This window comes from Octopus bimaculoides, chromosome 2 (assembly GCF_001194135.2).
Source record: "Octopus bimaculoides isolate UCB-OBI-ISO-001 chromosome 2, ASM119413v2, whole genome shotgun sequence".
Lineage (NCBI taxonomy): Eukaryota > Metazoa > Mollusca > Cephalopoda > Octopoda > Octopodidae > Octopus > Octopus bimaculoides.
Window position 1 is genome coordinate 75,021,941 of NC_068982.1, and position 17,631 is coordinate 75,039,571.

The 17,631-nt window shown below is 36.0% G+C and overlaps 1 protein-coding gene across 1 annotated transcript in view; it reads right to left on the minus strand.

Annotated features, from left to right (window-relative positions):
- The window catches only part of LOC106873354 (E3 ubiquitin-protein ligase NEDD4), a 353,166-nt gene that overhangs the window by 175,941 nt on the left and 159,594 nt on the right, over positions 1–17,631 (minus strand). The window lies entirely within an intron of this gene.

Consider the following 17,631-nt stretch of genomic DNA (forward strand, 5'->3'; position numbering starts at 1 on the left):
TTGTGTTATGTTAATCTGAATAAAGCAAGTGTGTGTGTGTGTGTGTGTGTGTGTGTGTGTGTGTGTGTGTGTGTGTGTGTAAAGATGTAATTTAATAAATGTTTCCATTAAGAGTCAGGGGGACTCCTATAAGTTTTATAGAATTCTCTGGTGTTATGCTTTTAACACATGAAAACCTTGATTATTGGCTTGATAAATTTCAACAGTTCTTCAGTTTTAACCTTTACCATTATCATTATTTTCATCACCTTCATTGTCTTTATTCTTATCTTTTCACAATCAATTATAACATTTACTTTTATCTATGTTTTACCCATGTTTATGTTTCATTTGTTTGTTAGCTTATTTTAATGTCTATTTTCCCCCATGGCTTAGATGCAAGGTGTTTGGAGTAGGATATTTATGGGTGGATGCTCTTCCTATCACCAACCCGTACCTTTTTTTCAAATAAGGGATTATTTTATGCAAGAGGAATTTGAAAGCAGAGAGCTAGTGGGTAATTTGTTTGACAGTCCAACCATAAAATGGTGGCATCACCATTAGTGACTGAGATAGAAATGTTGATGCCATTTTAACTGTAGACCAATGTAGGTTTTAAGCATACAAACACACACTCATGCACATGCACACACACACACATATCATGGCAGTAAGGTTGAGGAAGAGAGCCCATAGTGAATACAACCAACCTCATTTCAAGCAGTTGTAGACAACAGTAATGTTTGTTGTAAATAATATTTTAGCTGACTGAAGAGGACATTGCCAGATGGGTAACCTCATAGTCTGTTGTAATTGCATTACATTCTACACGTGCCACAAAGGATGGTCCTGGGGATCATTCCATAACAAGATGAGATTCACTATAAGCAGACCCACAATATTGGGATTTCTTCCTGTTGATATTTCCTTCAACAGGGAGGAACTGATATTGTTAGACAGATCTGGCATGACTGACTATGAGGTTGCTTCCCAACCACATGATTTCAGGCTCAGTCCCCCTGTGTAGTACCTTGGACAAGTGTCTTTTACTATAGTCCAAGCCTAACCAAAGCCTCGTGAATAGATTTGGTAAACAGAGACTTAAAGAAGCTTGTTTTGTGTGTGTGTGTGTGAGAGAGAGAGAGAGAGAGAGAGAGAGAGAGAGTATGTATATTTGTGTTCCCTTGTCTTGACATAATGTGATAGTTGTAAATGAGAGTCACTGTCATACGAGCAGTGTCATTCATTTCCAATATACTGTGAAGAACATATCTGACCATGGGAAACATTACCTCGCTTGGAAACAGATGAAGGTTGGTAACAGCAAAAAGTATCCAGCCATGGAAAAAAAATCTACTTCAATAAACTCCACCCGACCCATGCAAACATAGAAAAGAGGGCATTAAAACAATGAAGAAGATGATGATGAGACACAAGAAACAGTCAATAACAATATAGATATGTTTCAGTACCCATGTCTCATCACTGACATAACTGTTTCTACTTTGAAACACAATTTTCTTTATTATTATAGTTTAAGTTCGATGTATCGTCACAGCAATGTATATATAATGAAGACTGAAAGAAAAACACAATTACACGAGAATTAAAGGTCAACGCATTATATATGAGCTTGATATTTATAAAATAGGCCAACATCACTGATCTTTCAAATTATCTAGATTAGCCTTTTGTTTTTTAAGTTTTCCTTTATAATTCTATAATAACTGAAAATATTATAGATTAAGTTATTTTCATGAAGTTTTATTTAAAATTTGACTTCCTAAAATATATGTTGACATTGGTTGCTCCTTTATTATTTATTTATTTTTTTTGGTTAGACACTACATTTTACTCTATATCATCATCACCACCATCATCACCACCACCATCATTACTACCATCACCATCACTATCATTATCCCCATCATCATTATTAGCAAGGGTGGTGGTGTTTTAATGTCACCTTTTCAGTAGACATTAAAATGGTGCTAACATTAAAATGGGTCAGATGAAATTTTTGGAGTGAGTCTTCTAGAGAAGTACCCTTCAACCTTCACTTGTTTCCAAACAAGGTAATATTTTTTCCTAGTCCTTCACACACAGACAGCATGATGATAGACATGTTTCCATGGAGGATTATAAATGAAAGATACAACTTGCATAACAGAGATGTAAGTGGTGCATAGGGGTGGCTATAGTGTGTGGTGGGACAAAGATAGGCATGGGATATGAACTCAGAACATAAAGAGCCAAAAGAAATACAGCAAAGTACTTTTTCCAGTGTGCTAATGATTCAGCCAATCCATTATTTTTATAATAATAATAATAATAATAATAATAATAATAATAACAATAATCCTTTCTAGTAAAGGCACAAGGCCTGAAATTTGGAGGAGAAATACAGTCAATTACATCAACCCCCAGTACTCAACTGGTACTTATTTTATTGACCTCCAAAAGGATGAAAGGCAGAGTTGACCTCAGCAGAATTTGAACCCAGGACATGAAGACAGACGAAATAACTCTAAGCATTGCTCAGTGCACTGACAATTCTGCCAGCTAACCACCTTAATAATAATAATAATAATAATAATAATAATAATAATAATAATAATAATAATAATAATAATAATAATAATAATGGTTTCTGATTTAAGCACAAGGTCAGCAAGTTTGAGGGGAGGGTGTTAGACTGGTACTTTATTTTATCAACTCCTGAGGGAGAAAAGTTAAAGCCAGTCTCAGGAGAATTTGAACTCAGGATGTAAGGACCTGGAAGAAATACCACTAGATGGGTTTTTTTTGCAATGATTTAATGATCCAACATTCCTTAATAACAATTATAATAACAAGCCAAGGAGAAAGTGAAAGTTTTCACGCAGTTGTTCAACCTGCTAGGAATAGCAGTCAAATCTCCCTCAAACTAAATCCTACCGTCTTAAAAAGAAGGAATGGCTGTATGGTAAGAAATTTGCTTCTCAACCATATGGTTCTGGGGTCAGTCCTACTGCATGGTACCTTGCACAAGTGTCTTCTACTGTAAGCCTTGTGAGTGGATTTGGTAGATGGAAACTGAAAGAAGCCTGTCATATATGTATGTGTGTGTGTGTGTGTGTGTGTGTAAACTGAAAGATGACCATCATGTATGTGAGTGTCTTTGTGTCTGTGTTTGTACCCCATCACTGCTTGACAACTGAATTTGGTTTGATTACATCCCTGCAATTTAGCAGTTTGGCAAAAAGGAACTGATAGAATAAGTACCAGGCTTTAAAGAGAGAAAAATACTGGGGTCAATTCATTTGACTAAAATCCTTCAAGGCAAGTGCCCCAGCATGGCCACAGTCTAATGACTGAAACAAGTAAAAGATAGAAGATATTAGGTAAGATAATCCAATATATTCTACAACCAAATAAAAGATAGAACGATCACAGTAGGAACACCTTTGATCACAGGTTTACTGGACCAGGTCTGACCTGGGGCTAAAGACAATAATAATTATAATAACCAGCAAGTCACTTCAGCAATAACTTGATAACAGAATTATTGCCCTACATGCTGAGTGAAAAAAATGAAAAATCTCTCTCTTCCTCTCTCTCACACTTTCTTTCTCTCTCTTTACTCTATCTCTTTCATTTCTCACACTTTCTCTTTCTCTCTCACACAATTTCTATTTCACTCTCCCTCTCTCACTTTCTTTCTCTCTTTTTCTTTTTTCTCATACTTTCTCTTTCTCTCTCTCTCTCTTTTTCTCTCAAACTCTCTCTCATACACTTTATCACACATTTCATCTTTGTTTCTCTCATTTTCTCTCTCACTCACTTTATTTCTCTCTTCCCTCTCTCTCCTCTCTCTCACTCTATCTCTCTCCCTCCCTCTCTCTCTTACTCTAACTCTTTCTCTCACTCTATCTCTCTCTCTTCTCTCAGATTATTAGCGTTTTGTATTTTTATATTGATCACCCTTAAAACATAATAACAGATATAAAAAACTAATTAAGGATCTTTGTCAAGAGCTACATAGTAAAAACATGAGAGATACATGCACAGTGTATTCTTTTACCCAGAGAGCTATTATTGGCATCCAATGATAAAATGCTAAATCATGTTTACATAACAATAATCCTCACAGTAATGTTATTGTTTCATAATAAAATTATAATAATAATAAGAATTGATGATGATGATGATAAAGTTTTTTATTTCCTTTCTTTTTTTCTTTTAAAGAATAGTTTTAAACTTTGGCCTAAGGCCAAAAATTTTATCATGATAATAATGATGATGATAATGAAAAAAAAAAATAATAATAATAATAATAATAATAATAATAATAATAACCATAATCATATAACTATAATTATTACTAAGGCAGTGAGCTGGCAGAATCATTAGCATGCTGGGCAAAATACTTAGTGGCATTCTGTTTATCAATACGTTCTTAGTTCAAATTCCACCAAGTTTTAACTTAGTCTGTCATCCTTTCAGGGTTGATAAAATAAATACCAGTTGAACATTGGGAGCAATGTAATCGACTTACCCCATTCCCCAGACTTGCTGGACTTGACAGACGAAATGCTGCTAAGAATTTTGCCTGGTGTGCAAATAATAATAATAACAACAAGAGCACTCAGAGAGTGCAAGCCTCTGCCAAGGCAACACCAACATCCTCTCAATGATTAGCCAGAGATGATTTTTGGAATGAGAATATCTGAAATAAACTCGACTGCTCTCAACAATGAGAATACTAAATATGAACCCGACCGCTCTCAAAAAATTAAGTAAAAAGACAGGAAAAATAATCCAGAATCCTTGTCTGGTAACAGGTCGATCCCAAAATCTAATCAGTTCATGCCAATCACAAGGCAAAACATCCCTGAAAGTTTCATTCAAATCCATCCAGTGGTTCTTGAGATATTTTGTCCACGAACAAACAAACAAACATCCCTAAAGAATGAAAGGCAAAATTTACTTCAGCAGTATTTGAACACAAAATGTAAAGTGCCAGAAGAAATGCTGCTAATCATTTAGTCCAGTGCACTAATGATTCTGTTAGTTCTCTACCTTAATAATAATAATAATCCTTTTTACTAAAGGCACAAGGTCTGATATTTGAGGAGAGGGGATTAATCAATTACATCAACCCCAGTGTTTCACTGGTACTTAATTTACTGACTCCGAAAGGATGAAAGGCAAAGCTGACTTCAGCAGAATTTGAACTCAGAATGTAATGTTGGATGAAATGCCACTAAGCGTTTTGCTTGGCATGCTAATGCCAGCTCGCTGCCTTAATAATAATTGTGTGTGTGTGTGTGTGTGTGTGTGTGTGTGTGTGTGTGTATAAATTAACAGAATGTGTGTGTGTATAAATTAACAGAAAAATCTAAGGCTGTGAAAGATTTCAGAACATTTATAAATAGGTCTTATAGAAAAAGCTAGATCTAAAACTAGTGCATTAACGAGTAAAGTGTTAAGAAGAATGCCAAATGGGAAGGGCCCAAGTCCAGATTTAGTTCAAGGGTATTAGTTAAAAATTTTAGAAACTTACATGGGAAACTGAGAGAACAGCTTCAGGGTTGCCCAAATGGAGGAGTTATACCTAATGAAATGACCAGAGGGAGAACAGTATTCCTTATGAAAGACAAAAGCAAAGGCAATATATAGCTAGTAATTATAGACCAATCACTTGCTTACTGTTAGTGTAGAAACTTTTAATAGTGATGCTTTCAGAAATTTATGAGCATCTTGACAGTTAGAATTTACTTCTAGAAATCTAGACAGAAGAACTAGGAAGGAATTCCATATGAAGGGAGCATCTTAGTGCAGGAGTTGCTGAGACCCCCTTCGGTCATGACTGACCATGGGATTGCACCTAGAAAGTTACGCTCTGAGGTACAAGTCCGGGCAAGGTTGTTTATGGAAGACCAGCAGTTGCCCATGCATACCGGTCTCCCTTCTCCACACCACCAGTGTTATCCAAGGGAAAAGCAAAGGCCGATACAGCTTGGCACCTGTGATGTCGCAGCTCATTTCTACAGCTGAGTGAACTGGAGCAACATGAAATAAAGTGTCTTGCTCAAGAACACAACATGCAGCCCAGTCCAGGATTCAAACTGACAACCTCAAGATCATAAGCTCAACGCTCTAACCACTAGTGCAGGAGTAGTAATATTGTATTTATTTAGAAAGGAAGGTGGTAGAGATTAACTAGATAGAGTAGAAATAGCTTCCTATGCAATGAGAAAATTTTATTAACAGTTGCTAGTGTAACAGTAGGAGATAGGAAAATCAAAAAAGCCAAATGTAGTTAAAAAGAAGCAAGATTATCTGACTGGAAAAAGAAAGCTTTGCATAGTAGATTTTCAAAGATAGTCTCAGAAAATAGTAATAGTGAGACATGGTTGTGGTTACAGACAGGAAAACTGAAAAGGGCAATAAAAAGTTTGTTAGTAGCAGCAGCAGATCAGGCATTGAGGACTAACGGGATAAAAGCCAAGATAGAAAAAAATCAAGTAGATTCCTAATGTAGGTTATGTAAACCAAAGGAAGAAAGCAGTGCTCATATAATTAGTGAATGTAATGTGCTGGAACCAAAGGAAAATAAGAAAAGATATGACAACCAAGGGAGAATAATCAACTGGGAGTTATGTAGAAAGCTAGGATTTGACCATACTAATAAGTGGTATGAACATGAAGCTAATGCTAGAATGTAAGAAGTATAAAATGGTGTGGGATTTTAACATTCAGGCTGACAGCATAATAAAAGCCTGAAGGCCTGATTTAGTAGTAATAGACAAAGAGAATGGAAATTGCCAAGTAATTGACTTTACAGTCCCAAATGATGAGAAAGTCAATATGAGATGTATAGAGAAAATAGCAAGGACCCAGGACCTAGCCATTGAGTTACAGAGGCTATGGAAGGTATGGATAAAATGTATCCCTGTAGTTATAGATTTGAACAGATGGACAGAGGAAATAGATATACAACCTAGTTTAGAGCAGCTCCAGAAAACAGTATTATTAGGGACAGCTAAGATACTTAGGAAGATTCTTGGCATCTAAGGTTACTTGTAGTCCGGTGTTAGGAATTAGGAATTTTTCTTCTCCAACAGTTTAATCTGCCTGCGTAAATGAAATAACTTAAGCCAGTATGCTAACCACGATGATGATTTCTTTTATTGCTCACAAGGGACCAAGACACGGAAAACAATACAAGGATGAAAAGCAAACATACAAAAATGGAGTTGACTGAATTAAAAAATGTGATTAAAAAACACCTGGCATAAAGCCACCTCATCAGTGGAAGGGATTTTCCCTTCATCCTGCAAGTTAGTTAGCCACCTCACTAATGCTGGCATCATGATAAAAGCACTTCATACACTCTATAAAGTGACCAGCATTAGGAAGGACATCCAACCATAGAAACTATGCCAAAGTAAACATTGGAGCTTGACACAGCCCTCTGGTGAGCTGAATCCTGTGAAACCATCTAACCCATGCCAACATGGAAGACAGACCTTAAATTTTGGTGATGATGCTGGAAAGGATACTGCTGCTGCTGCTACTGATGACGAGGAGGAGGAGGAGGAGACAGTGCTAATAACAATGATGATACTTCTTTTATTGATTTCCAAAGGGATGTGAAGCAAATTCACCCCCTGATGGGATTGCTTTTCACCAAGGATCAATAAGGACAATGATAATATTAAGAAGAGCAACACCAACAATAACAATAACAACAACAACAACAACAGTTAACAGCAGCAGCAACAACAACAACAAGAATATGGCAGTTATTCAACTGCCAAGTATTCAATGCTATCAGACTTGAAATAGTTTATAGAATTTATTTTTGAACCTAAACCACTGTTGAAGATACAATAATATATAAATAAAATACAATACAGTAAGAGGAGAAAACACACATATATAGACATATACTTTATATATACACAAGACATATTTACACACATACATAAACTCACGTATATATATACACAAGTCACACACACACACATACATATACATCAAATATACACAAAGCATACTCAGACACATACATTATATATACACAAGACAGTCTTACATACACATATATACATCATATTTACACAAGACTTACATACATACATGCATGCATATGCTCATGCATATATACACACAAATCAATGATTATGAATGATAAAGTGAAATAGACTTTTTCTAGATTTTTTTCTCTTGTTTTTTTTTTTTCTTATATTATATAAAGTTATATTCACAAAGATGAGTGGATAAATTAGAGTAATATCTGGGAGGGTGGAATTAGAATGTTGGGACTGGTTACAACCTCTGTGATAATGGCATCTAAAATGGTAACTAAACTACTGAGAGAGAACAGATGGATGGGAGGGTGGGGCAGAAAGAGAGAGAGAAACAGACGAACAGAGTGAGACAGACAGACAGAGACAGGGTAGAGAAGGAAGAGGTAAAGGAGACAAAGAAAGTTCAAAGAGGGTTTTTTTTTTGTATATTTAACTAGGTGTACCTGTGTACAGATCTCTGTGTGTGGGGGGGATAGATGTGTGTGAGAGAGAAAGAGCATAAAAGGAAGGGGAATGAGAGAGAAAAGGCAGGTAAAAGAGATGAAGTGAGTACAGAGAGGGTTTGCTTTTTTTTTTATGTATATTCAACTGTGTGCATATGTGTATGTATTTGTAGCATATGTGTCTACGTGTGTGTGTGTGTGTGTGTGTGTAGACATGTGCAAATGAGAAAGACCATAACAAAGATCAATTTATCAAAAATTGACCAGACAAAGTGTTCTGTGTATGTATGAGGGAATTTGTGTGTGCATGTCTGCATGTGTATATGTGTTTTACATTGTATACTTGTATACATTTATGCAGATCATTAAGTTTACGAGTAGGATTTTACATCTGTGTTTCATTACATTATGTTTGTGTATGTGTGTGTGTGTGTGTGTGTGTGTGTGTGTGTGTACATGTGTGTGATAAAAATTTCATCATTCTCTCTGAGAACATGAAGTAGAACAGCCTTTTCAGGCTCCACACACACACACACACACTCATAAAATATGAGAGAGTCATGGCTGGGTTGGGGTGGGGGTTAGTTAATATGGTTTCATTCTGAAAAATTCCTTTGTCAAAAAGGTAAGCTGGTTTAACAGGTAGTCCAGAGCAGAACATTAAACTACATCCAATGGTGAAGTACCAGTTTGGGAGATCAAGAATTTAGAGGAGAAGGGGGACATCCCTCAATCACCATTACTCACAAGTCCACACTGGCCCAAGGTGGTAGTACTTGTCAAGGGCTATATTTAGAAGTCAAATAGTTGATGGTCCTGTAGCAAAAGCATACAGAACTCAAAGGAGGGCCACTGATGTGTGAGCATGCCCTTATGTGACATGTGTCCTTCTAAGGGTTTAGATCCTTTGCTTGAAGGATAAATACTGGAGAATGGCAGACTTAACTGTAAATAAATAAGAAGGCAATGGGAAAACACTGCTGTGTGTTTCCCCAAGAGAAATCATGAATCCTTGGATTTTGGCATGGTGGTGCAGATGTGACTGAGTGGTTAAGAAGTTTACTTCCCAACCACATGGTTATAGGTTCAATCCCACTAAGTGACATCTCGGGTAAGTGTTTTCTACTATAACCCCAGGCTTTGGTCAGCCTGGGGTTATAGTAATGGATCTGGTAGATGGAAACTGAAAGAAGCTTGGGACATATGTATATCTATATATGTATGTATGTATCCCTATGTATGTATCCCTATGTATGTATATATATATATATATATATATATATATATAGGCGTATGTGTGTGTGAGCATGTGTGTGTGTGGTGTGTATGCTTATGTCTCCTTGTCTTGACACCAAGTGATTGTTATAAATGAATGTCATTCATTTCCAATATTCTGCAGAAGCATGTTCGGCCATGGGGAAATATTACCTTGCTGGGAAACAAGTAAGGGTTGGTGACAGGAAGGGTTTCCAGTTATAGAAAATCTGCCTCCAGATTCTATCATGCATGAAAAGTGAGCATTAAATGATGATGGTGATGATGTCCATGAGCATCAATGCCTGTAGGCATGGAACATGAAAAGTGAGAGAGAGGGGAAGATCTATCATAATAATAAATTAAACTCATACGTAAACATATGAAAACTTCAAGATGGTGTAGAGAAGGTGGGAGAAATGGCAGAGTGCTTTTCTACATACCTTGTGGTGTTTAGTTCTATTTTCTTTACATTCAAACCTTGTTGTGGTTGAATTTGCCCCAAAATACAAGCAGCCAAAATGGGGTTCGCAACCCCCATAAAAAGAATCTCTGGAGTAATGTTACCCAATAGGGTGTATAGCTTGGAGATCTGGGAGTCTCTTCAGGTCAAGCTGCTATTTCTCTGCACTGAGAGATAACAGTTCCAGTACTATGGACATGTAATTAGAATGTCACAAGAAAAAATCACACATGGATTCTTCAAGCCAAACCAACCAGCATGAGACCTAGGGCTAGACCAAAAACAAGGTGGTTGGATAATATCCACAGTTGGTTATGCTTGGGAATACAGCCAGGAAAGTGTAATGACAGTTGCTTCTGACAGAACTCTATGGAGGAGGGGCCTGAGGACCCTATACTCATGACCCTTTTAGGAATAAAGGATGGAGAATATGGATGGGTTGTCTCACTAAGTGACATCTTGGTTAAATGTTTTCTACTATAATCCCAGGCTGACTAAAGCCTGAAGTTATAGTAGTGGATCTGGTAGATGGAAACTGAAAGAGGCCTGTCACATATGTATATTTGGATAGATGATGAACTGGTAAAATTTGGTGCTACAGACTAGACAAACTAGGGTTGGTGCTACAGACTAGACAAACTAGGGTTGGTGCTACAGACTAGACAAACTAGGTGATTGTCTGGGGAGCAAAATTGGTAGTAGGTTGTCACAAATTCTGAACAACTTAAAATTTCTTAATCCAACTAAAAGAACAAAACCTTAGTAATTAACAGAGCAGGGCAAATCCTTCCCAGAACAGAGGAAAATGGACAAGACTGGAGTGCAGTGAAGAAGACAAGAAGAGACTATGTGTGGTGTTTAGGACTTATCAAATAATTGAATATCATTTTACATTTTAACAAGCAATACATTTACTTGGTGATACACATGACAACAATACTATAGATTTGTTGTTAGAAAGTTAATCATAATTTTTACAACTATATTTTTCAATTGGTGTAAGGAAGGAGATGGCTGGAGGAATTTGGAGAATAAATTGATGACAGAGACACATAATGTACGGCTGGGAGAAGTGGGTGCACAGTGTAGGGCTAGAAGTGGCTCCACATTGTATGACTTAGAGAAGGTATACATTGTAGGGCTATAAAAGGACTAAGAGAAGGAAGTGCAAATTGTAGGGCTGGAAGGAGGGAGTGCACAATGTAAGAATGAAAGAAGAGGGTGCATGTTATAGAGCTGAGAGAAGGAGTTGTGCAGTGTAGGGCTATGAGGAGGTAATGTACATTGTATCATTTGGAGAAGGTATACAATGCATGGCTAGGAAAAAAGGGCTCACACTGTATGACATAGAGAAAGAAGTGCACATTGTAGGGGTGGAAAAAGGGAGTGCACAATTTATAGAGTTGAGAGGAAGGGGTGCATATTGTAGGGTTAGAGAGGGGGTTGTGCAATGTAGGGAAGATGATATATTAATACACTGTAGAATTAGGAGAAGAGGGTCCACATTATAGAACTGGATTAGGTTGCTGAATATCCTGGGACCAACCCTAATACCAGTAATACATTGTGGTCTTTTCAACTAACTACACTACTTATCTAATAATCTGTGACTTCATGCCTAAATTAGAAATTGATCAATAATTTGTGAGTGTCATCTTTTTATCAATAACTGATATCAAAAACAGACACATGTAAATATTTTGTGCCACCAACATATATTTTTCCATTTTATGAAAGAACACTCCTCTCCCTACTGAATATGGTTGTATTTTTGGAATGGTCTTCTTTTATCAATAAACGAGAAGAAAAACAAGATGTGTGCACCAAAGAAACTATGAGGAAGTTATCAATAAGTTCAGTTTTTAAAGAGCAAAGGAATCGATGAAACTGTCTGTGGATTTCCTGTTGGTCATCAGTTTCCAAAGAGGATAACAATCTTACCACTGTTGAGAGATATAACAGAGAGCAGTAAAGAAAACAGCACACACACACACACACAAGAATATACACAAACATGAATATACACAAATATACACAAACACCCATACACAAACAAAGGGCACCCAAATAAACACACACAAATGCAAGAGCAGACACACTCATAAAAGAACACATGCATAAAAGTACACACACACACACACTCATATACACACAAAAACTGCAAAAGCAAACACACATACACATTCACAACCACACACAAAAGAGCATGCACACACACACTCACACACACAAACACATAAGAGAAGGCTAAACAAACACAGACAAACAAGCCAATGAGGAATCTTCAATGTGGTTATTTAACTTGCTAGAAATAAAGCGGAATCTCCCTCTGTCTGAAACAAAGAAGGACAAATTGAATAAGGTGGTCCACTTCTTGCAAAAAAAAAAAAAAAATCAAACAGGATGGCCACAATTGAAATGCATTTGATTATAAATTTGTTCTATCCAGGCTGCTCTACAGCTAAATAACAAAAGCAACACAGACAGACCCACATGTTTCTCAAAATTTACTTGGCAGAATCGTTAGCATGCCAGGCAGAATGCTTCATAGCATTTTGTCTGTCTTTATATTCTGAGTTCAAATTCTGCAGAGGTCATTAAAATAAGTACCAGTCAATTTAATTAACTTGGCCCTTCCCTTGAAATTGGTGGCCCTGTGCCAAAATCTGAAATCAATATTACCCCTGATGTACCTATGCAACCTTTCCTCTTTATGGCTCTTTTACAGTTCACTCTTCCCTCTTTTTATCTTTTATTTTATGTATACTGCATGTATTTCTAGCTTTCATTGCTACCTTTCTTTACTTAACTTATATACTTGCTTTTTGTCCCTTCTTTTAGCCTTTTCTGATGAACCCCAGAGTTTTTTCATGGAACCCATGGGTTCTATGGAACTTGGTTTCACACATCCTTACCTAGACTATACTTTGTGTATGGGAACTGGAGCTTTTGACCTTTCTGCCATTGATAGAATATGTATATTTGTGTTAGTTGTATAGAATAAAAATGGTAAAATGAAGAACATGATGAAATTGAATTAAAAAGAGATAAAGAAATGAATGTTAACTAATGGGTAGAACTGACTGTAATGATGGAAATGTAAAGTGTAGAGTTGGAAGAAGAAAACAATGAAGATGAGGAAGAGGTGGAAGATGAGTGGAAAATATGAAAAGAATAAAAGAAAAGACAGAAGGAAAGATCACAAAAAGGTAAGCGTAAAAACAAATATTTTTAAATGAATAACAAAAAAACAATAAATGAACAAACAAGAAAAAAGAATTTAGAGAATGGAAAACAAGTAAAGAAGAGAGTGTGATGAAAGGAAAGAGAAAAAAAGGGGAGGATGAATAACCAAGAAGACCTGAGAGAAAGAGAAAGCAAAAAAAAGAAAGGGAACTAATGAAAAATGGAAAAAGCAGAATGGAGGGGAGGGGAAGGGATTGGGATAGGAACAAAAGAACAGGTTAGTGTTTATATTTTTATTTTTAATTAAAAATTTAAAATTTAAACAAAAAAATATGAAAGATGTTGAATTAAGAATTAATTGAAAAGACAAAACACTAATCAGGAAGTGAAAAAGTTTTTCAATGATTTATATTCCATATTGGAAACATGGCATTGGGTTGGAATGAGTTTTGATTGCATCATAATCATCATCATCATCATTATTATCATCATTCTAACATCCACTTTTCCATACTTGCAAGGCTCAGACAGAATTCATTGAGGCAGATTTTCTACATCTGGATGCTCTTCTTGTTACCAACCCTCACTTGTTTCCAAGCAAAGTAATATACCCCTTGCTCCTTCAGACACAAACAGCTCAATGGGTTTGGTGTGTGTGTCTTTATAGATTTCATTTACTCAATTCACTGGTTAGCCCAGGCTATAGTAGAAGATACTTGCCGAAGGAACCTATATACCATCATCGTAATTTTTAACATTCGTTTCCTATATTGGCATGGATTGGATGGTTTGACAAAATCCAACAGGTCAGAGGACTGTGATGGTGGTGGTGGTGGTGGTGGTGGTGGTGATGTTTATGGAAATCAACAATGGAACAACTACAGTAGGTTTGAACTCAGGAGGGACAGCAATACTCATAACCATTTACAGGACCTCGAAGACTGGTGCTGAGGGAGAAAGTTATCCTCAGGGTTCCACTAGAGGTAGCCAAGGGAACAAGGTGGTCATGTAAAACCAAATGACAGATTAATTCAACCACTCCAGTAGGCCATGGTGGGATTTGAACTCAGAACACAAACAGCCAGATCAAACACCACAAGGTATCGGTCTGATTTTCTTACAATTTCACAATTCACCACTCTGGATTAGTTCATTTTTTTTTGTTTTCTTATATATATAGAAACCCCTAAAGGATGGAAGGCACTGGATGAGTTGATTGTCCAATACCCTTTTTTTTTTCAACCATTTGCTTCACTTCTACAACTCTTCTGAATAGGAAGCAGTGGTGGTGGTGGTGGTGGTGGTGGCAGCAGCAGTAATGGCTAAACATTTTGCCCAGTATGCTAACGATTCTGCTAGCTCATCACCTAATAATAATAACAATGATAATAGCTTCAAATTTTGGCACAAGGCCAGCAATTTCAGAGGATTTCAGATTACGTCAACCCTAGTGCTTAACTGGTCCTTATTTTATCAATCCCTGAAAGGATGAAAGGCAAAGTTAACCCTGACAGAATTTGAACTGAAATAATAATAATAATAATAATTTCAAATATTGGCACAAAGCCAGTAACTACGGGGGAGGGAGTAAGTTGATTACATTGACTACAGTGTTCAACTGGTATTTATTCTATTGACCCTGAAAGGATGAATAGCAAAGTCCACCTTGACAGAATTTGAACTTGGAACATGAGGATGGATGAGATGCCACTAAGCATTTTGTCCAGTGCATTAATAATTCTGAAATTTTGGGGGCGGGGCAAGTTGATTACATTTCCCCAAGTGTTTCACTGGCATTTAATTTATCGACCTGAAAGGATGAAAGGCAAAGTTGACCTCAGTGGAATTTGAACTCAGAACATAAAGATGGACAAAATGCCGCAAAGCATTTTGCCTGGTGCACAAAAATTCTACCAGCTCACCATCTTAATAATAACAACAACAACAACAACAACAATAATGATGATGGTGAGCTTATTGTATGCAGTGCTTAGGTGCACCACATCTCATTGGAAAAGGTTAAAAGAAGGGACATAAAGCAGGCATATAAGTTGAGTAAAGAAAGACAACAATGAAAGCTCGATGTACATGTGCCGTACACAGAATAAGAATTAAAAAGACAGAAAACTGAACAATAAAATGTAGCAGCAGTAATAGCAGTAGTTGTAAAAGACAAGAAAATGCACCAAATGACAAAGAGCGTAAATTGAGTGCATTAGCAATGCACTATATAGTGCAGCAACAGTCAATATATTAGACAACAAGCTGCTGTTTCCAAATCTATTGCAAAACCTCAAATCTCAAGAATCTTGAAGGAGAGAAACTTATGCATTCAATGAAATGCATAGATATATAAATTAGCAGTACAGCTATGAATATATGTATGTACAAGGAAGCTTGCAATTACACACTGTAACCTTTACATTGAGGTCGCCAACTGATAAACAGTTCATGTATGTGTATATATATAGGCATACACATATATAAGAATTATGTATGTATATGCACATAATAGCAAGTATTTTCACATACACATATCCGTCTGGGTGCATAGCCAAATAGAAATCAATGCTATGTATATATGAAGCATATATACATACAGACACACACATTTGTAAGTATGAATCTATGTCTGCATATATATATATATATATATATATATATTTGTAAATTAATTGTGGCCAGACATAGCTTCTTTTTTAACTTGTCACCCTCTGGAATACTATGTACATACATGTATGTATGTATCTGTGTGTGTATACATGCACACATATATGTACACATATATATTTACATACAGTTATATGTACATACACAGATACATGCAGAAATACACACACATATAAATTAAAATATCCTTTGTATTATGGAAGTGATATATTCCTGAAAATCTTGCCGTAATGCAAAATTTCGTAATGCGAAATTAATTTTCCAATTGATTTTTATATTATATAATTATAAGATGTATTTTCATGGATTTTGGGAGAAAAACGGGAAAAAAACCCGAAAGCAACTTCAATATGTGTATATATATATATATATATATATATATGTATGTATGTATGTATGTATACACACACACATTAGTGGTAACAAATAGAAGAAATATATTCCAATAACAGAGGATAGAGTTAAATAATTTATTAAGTAAGATACTGTCAGGATGACATGTTGGTACCTGAGGTTTCTTACTAACAGAAAAAAATCTTGACTCATTCAATCAGCTGACAAAATCTGACAACCAAATATTATTGGTTGAATGACTGCAATAGATTTTTTTCCAAGCTTTTCTGCAAATAGAAAACCTTGGGTGCCAACATGTTATATCTATATATATATAAATATATATATATATAAGTTCGTTTACAGGAAACGTTTTTGAATATGCATATAAAAGCCTCTATTTTATTATGCTAGCTACAGAATCATGATACCAACTGGCAATAGCAGTTTTATAGGGTTGCACCAAGCCGCGCTGATATAATGTAGGATAAATATAGTAATAATAATAATAATCCATGGATGGAATTTATAAATATTTTAATGCATCACTATGTGCATTCCCACAAATCATGTTTCTTAGGATCATAGTTTGTATTCCTGGGATGATTACAGTGTGGTTCATAGTACAACATCATTGTTTCAATGTCTGCATCTCTATTCTTGCATGGGTCAGATAGAATTTGTTGAGGTAGATTTTCTACAGTCTTATGTCCTTCCTGTTGCCAACCCTCAACTGTTTCCAAGCCAGGTAATATTTTTCTATGACCAGACATGTTTCCCAATGAGGAGTGGAAAGAAACAACATCACCTGTATGACAGTGATCACGTGATGTCAAGACAAGGTTACACACAAAAACACACACACACTCTCTCCCTCACACCTGTCCGTGTGTGTGTGTGTGTGTGTGTGTGTGTGCATGCGTGAGTGTGGCTGAATACAATTTGGATAAAAATCTTGTAGTATGTTATGCAAAGCTTGTCCACACTTATTTGCAAAACCTTTGATGGGTAATATTGATTACACAATATGGTAATTATAACATTGCACTAATGTATGATGTCAAAGAGCGTAGGCTCGAAACGTAAAAGACTTTCTCACTTCCCAAGCATTAAACTAATACATCTGTTTGTTGTTTACACACCCGTTTTTGTCTTATGTTTTTTTTTTGTAAATTCTCACTATATATATATATATATATATATATATATAGACACGCACGCACGC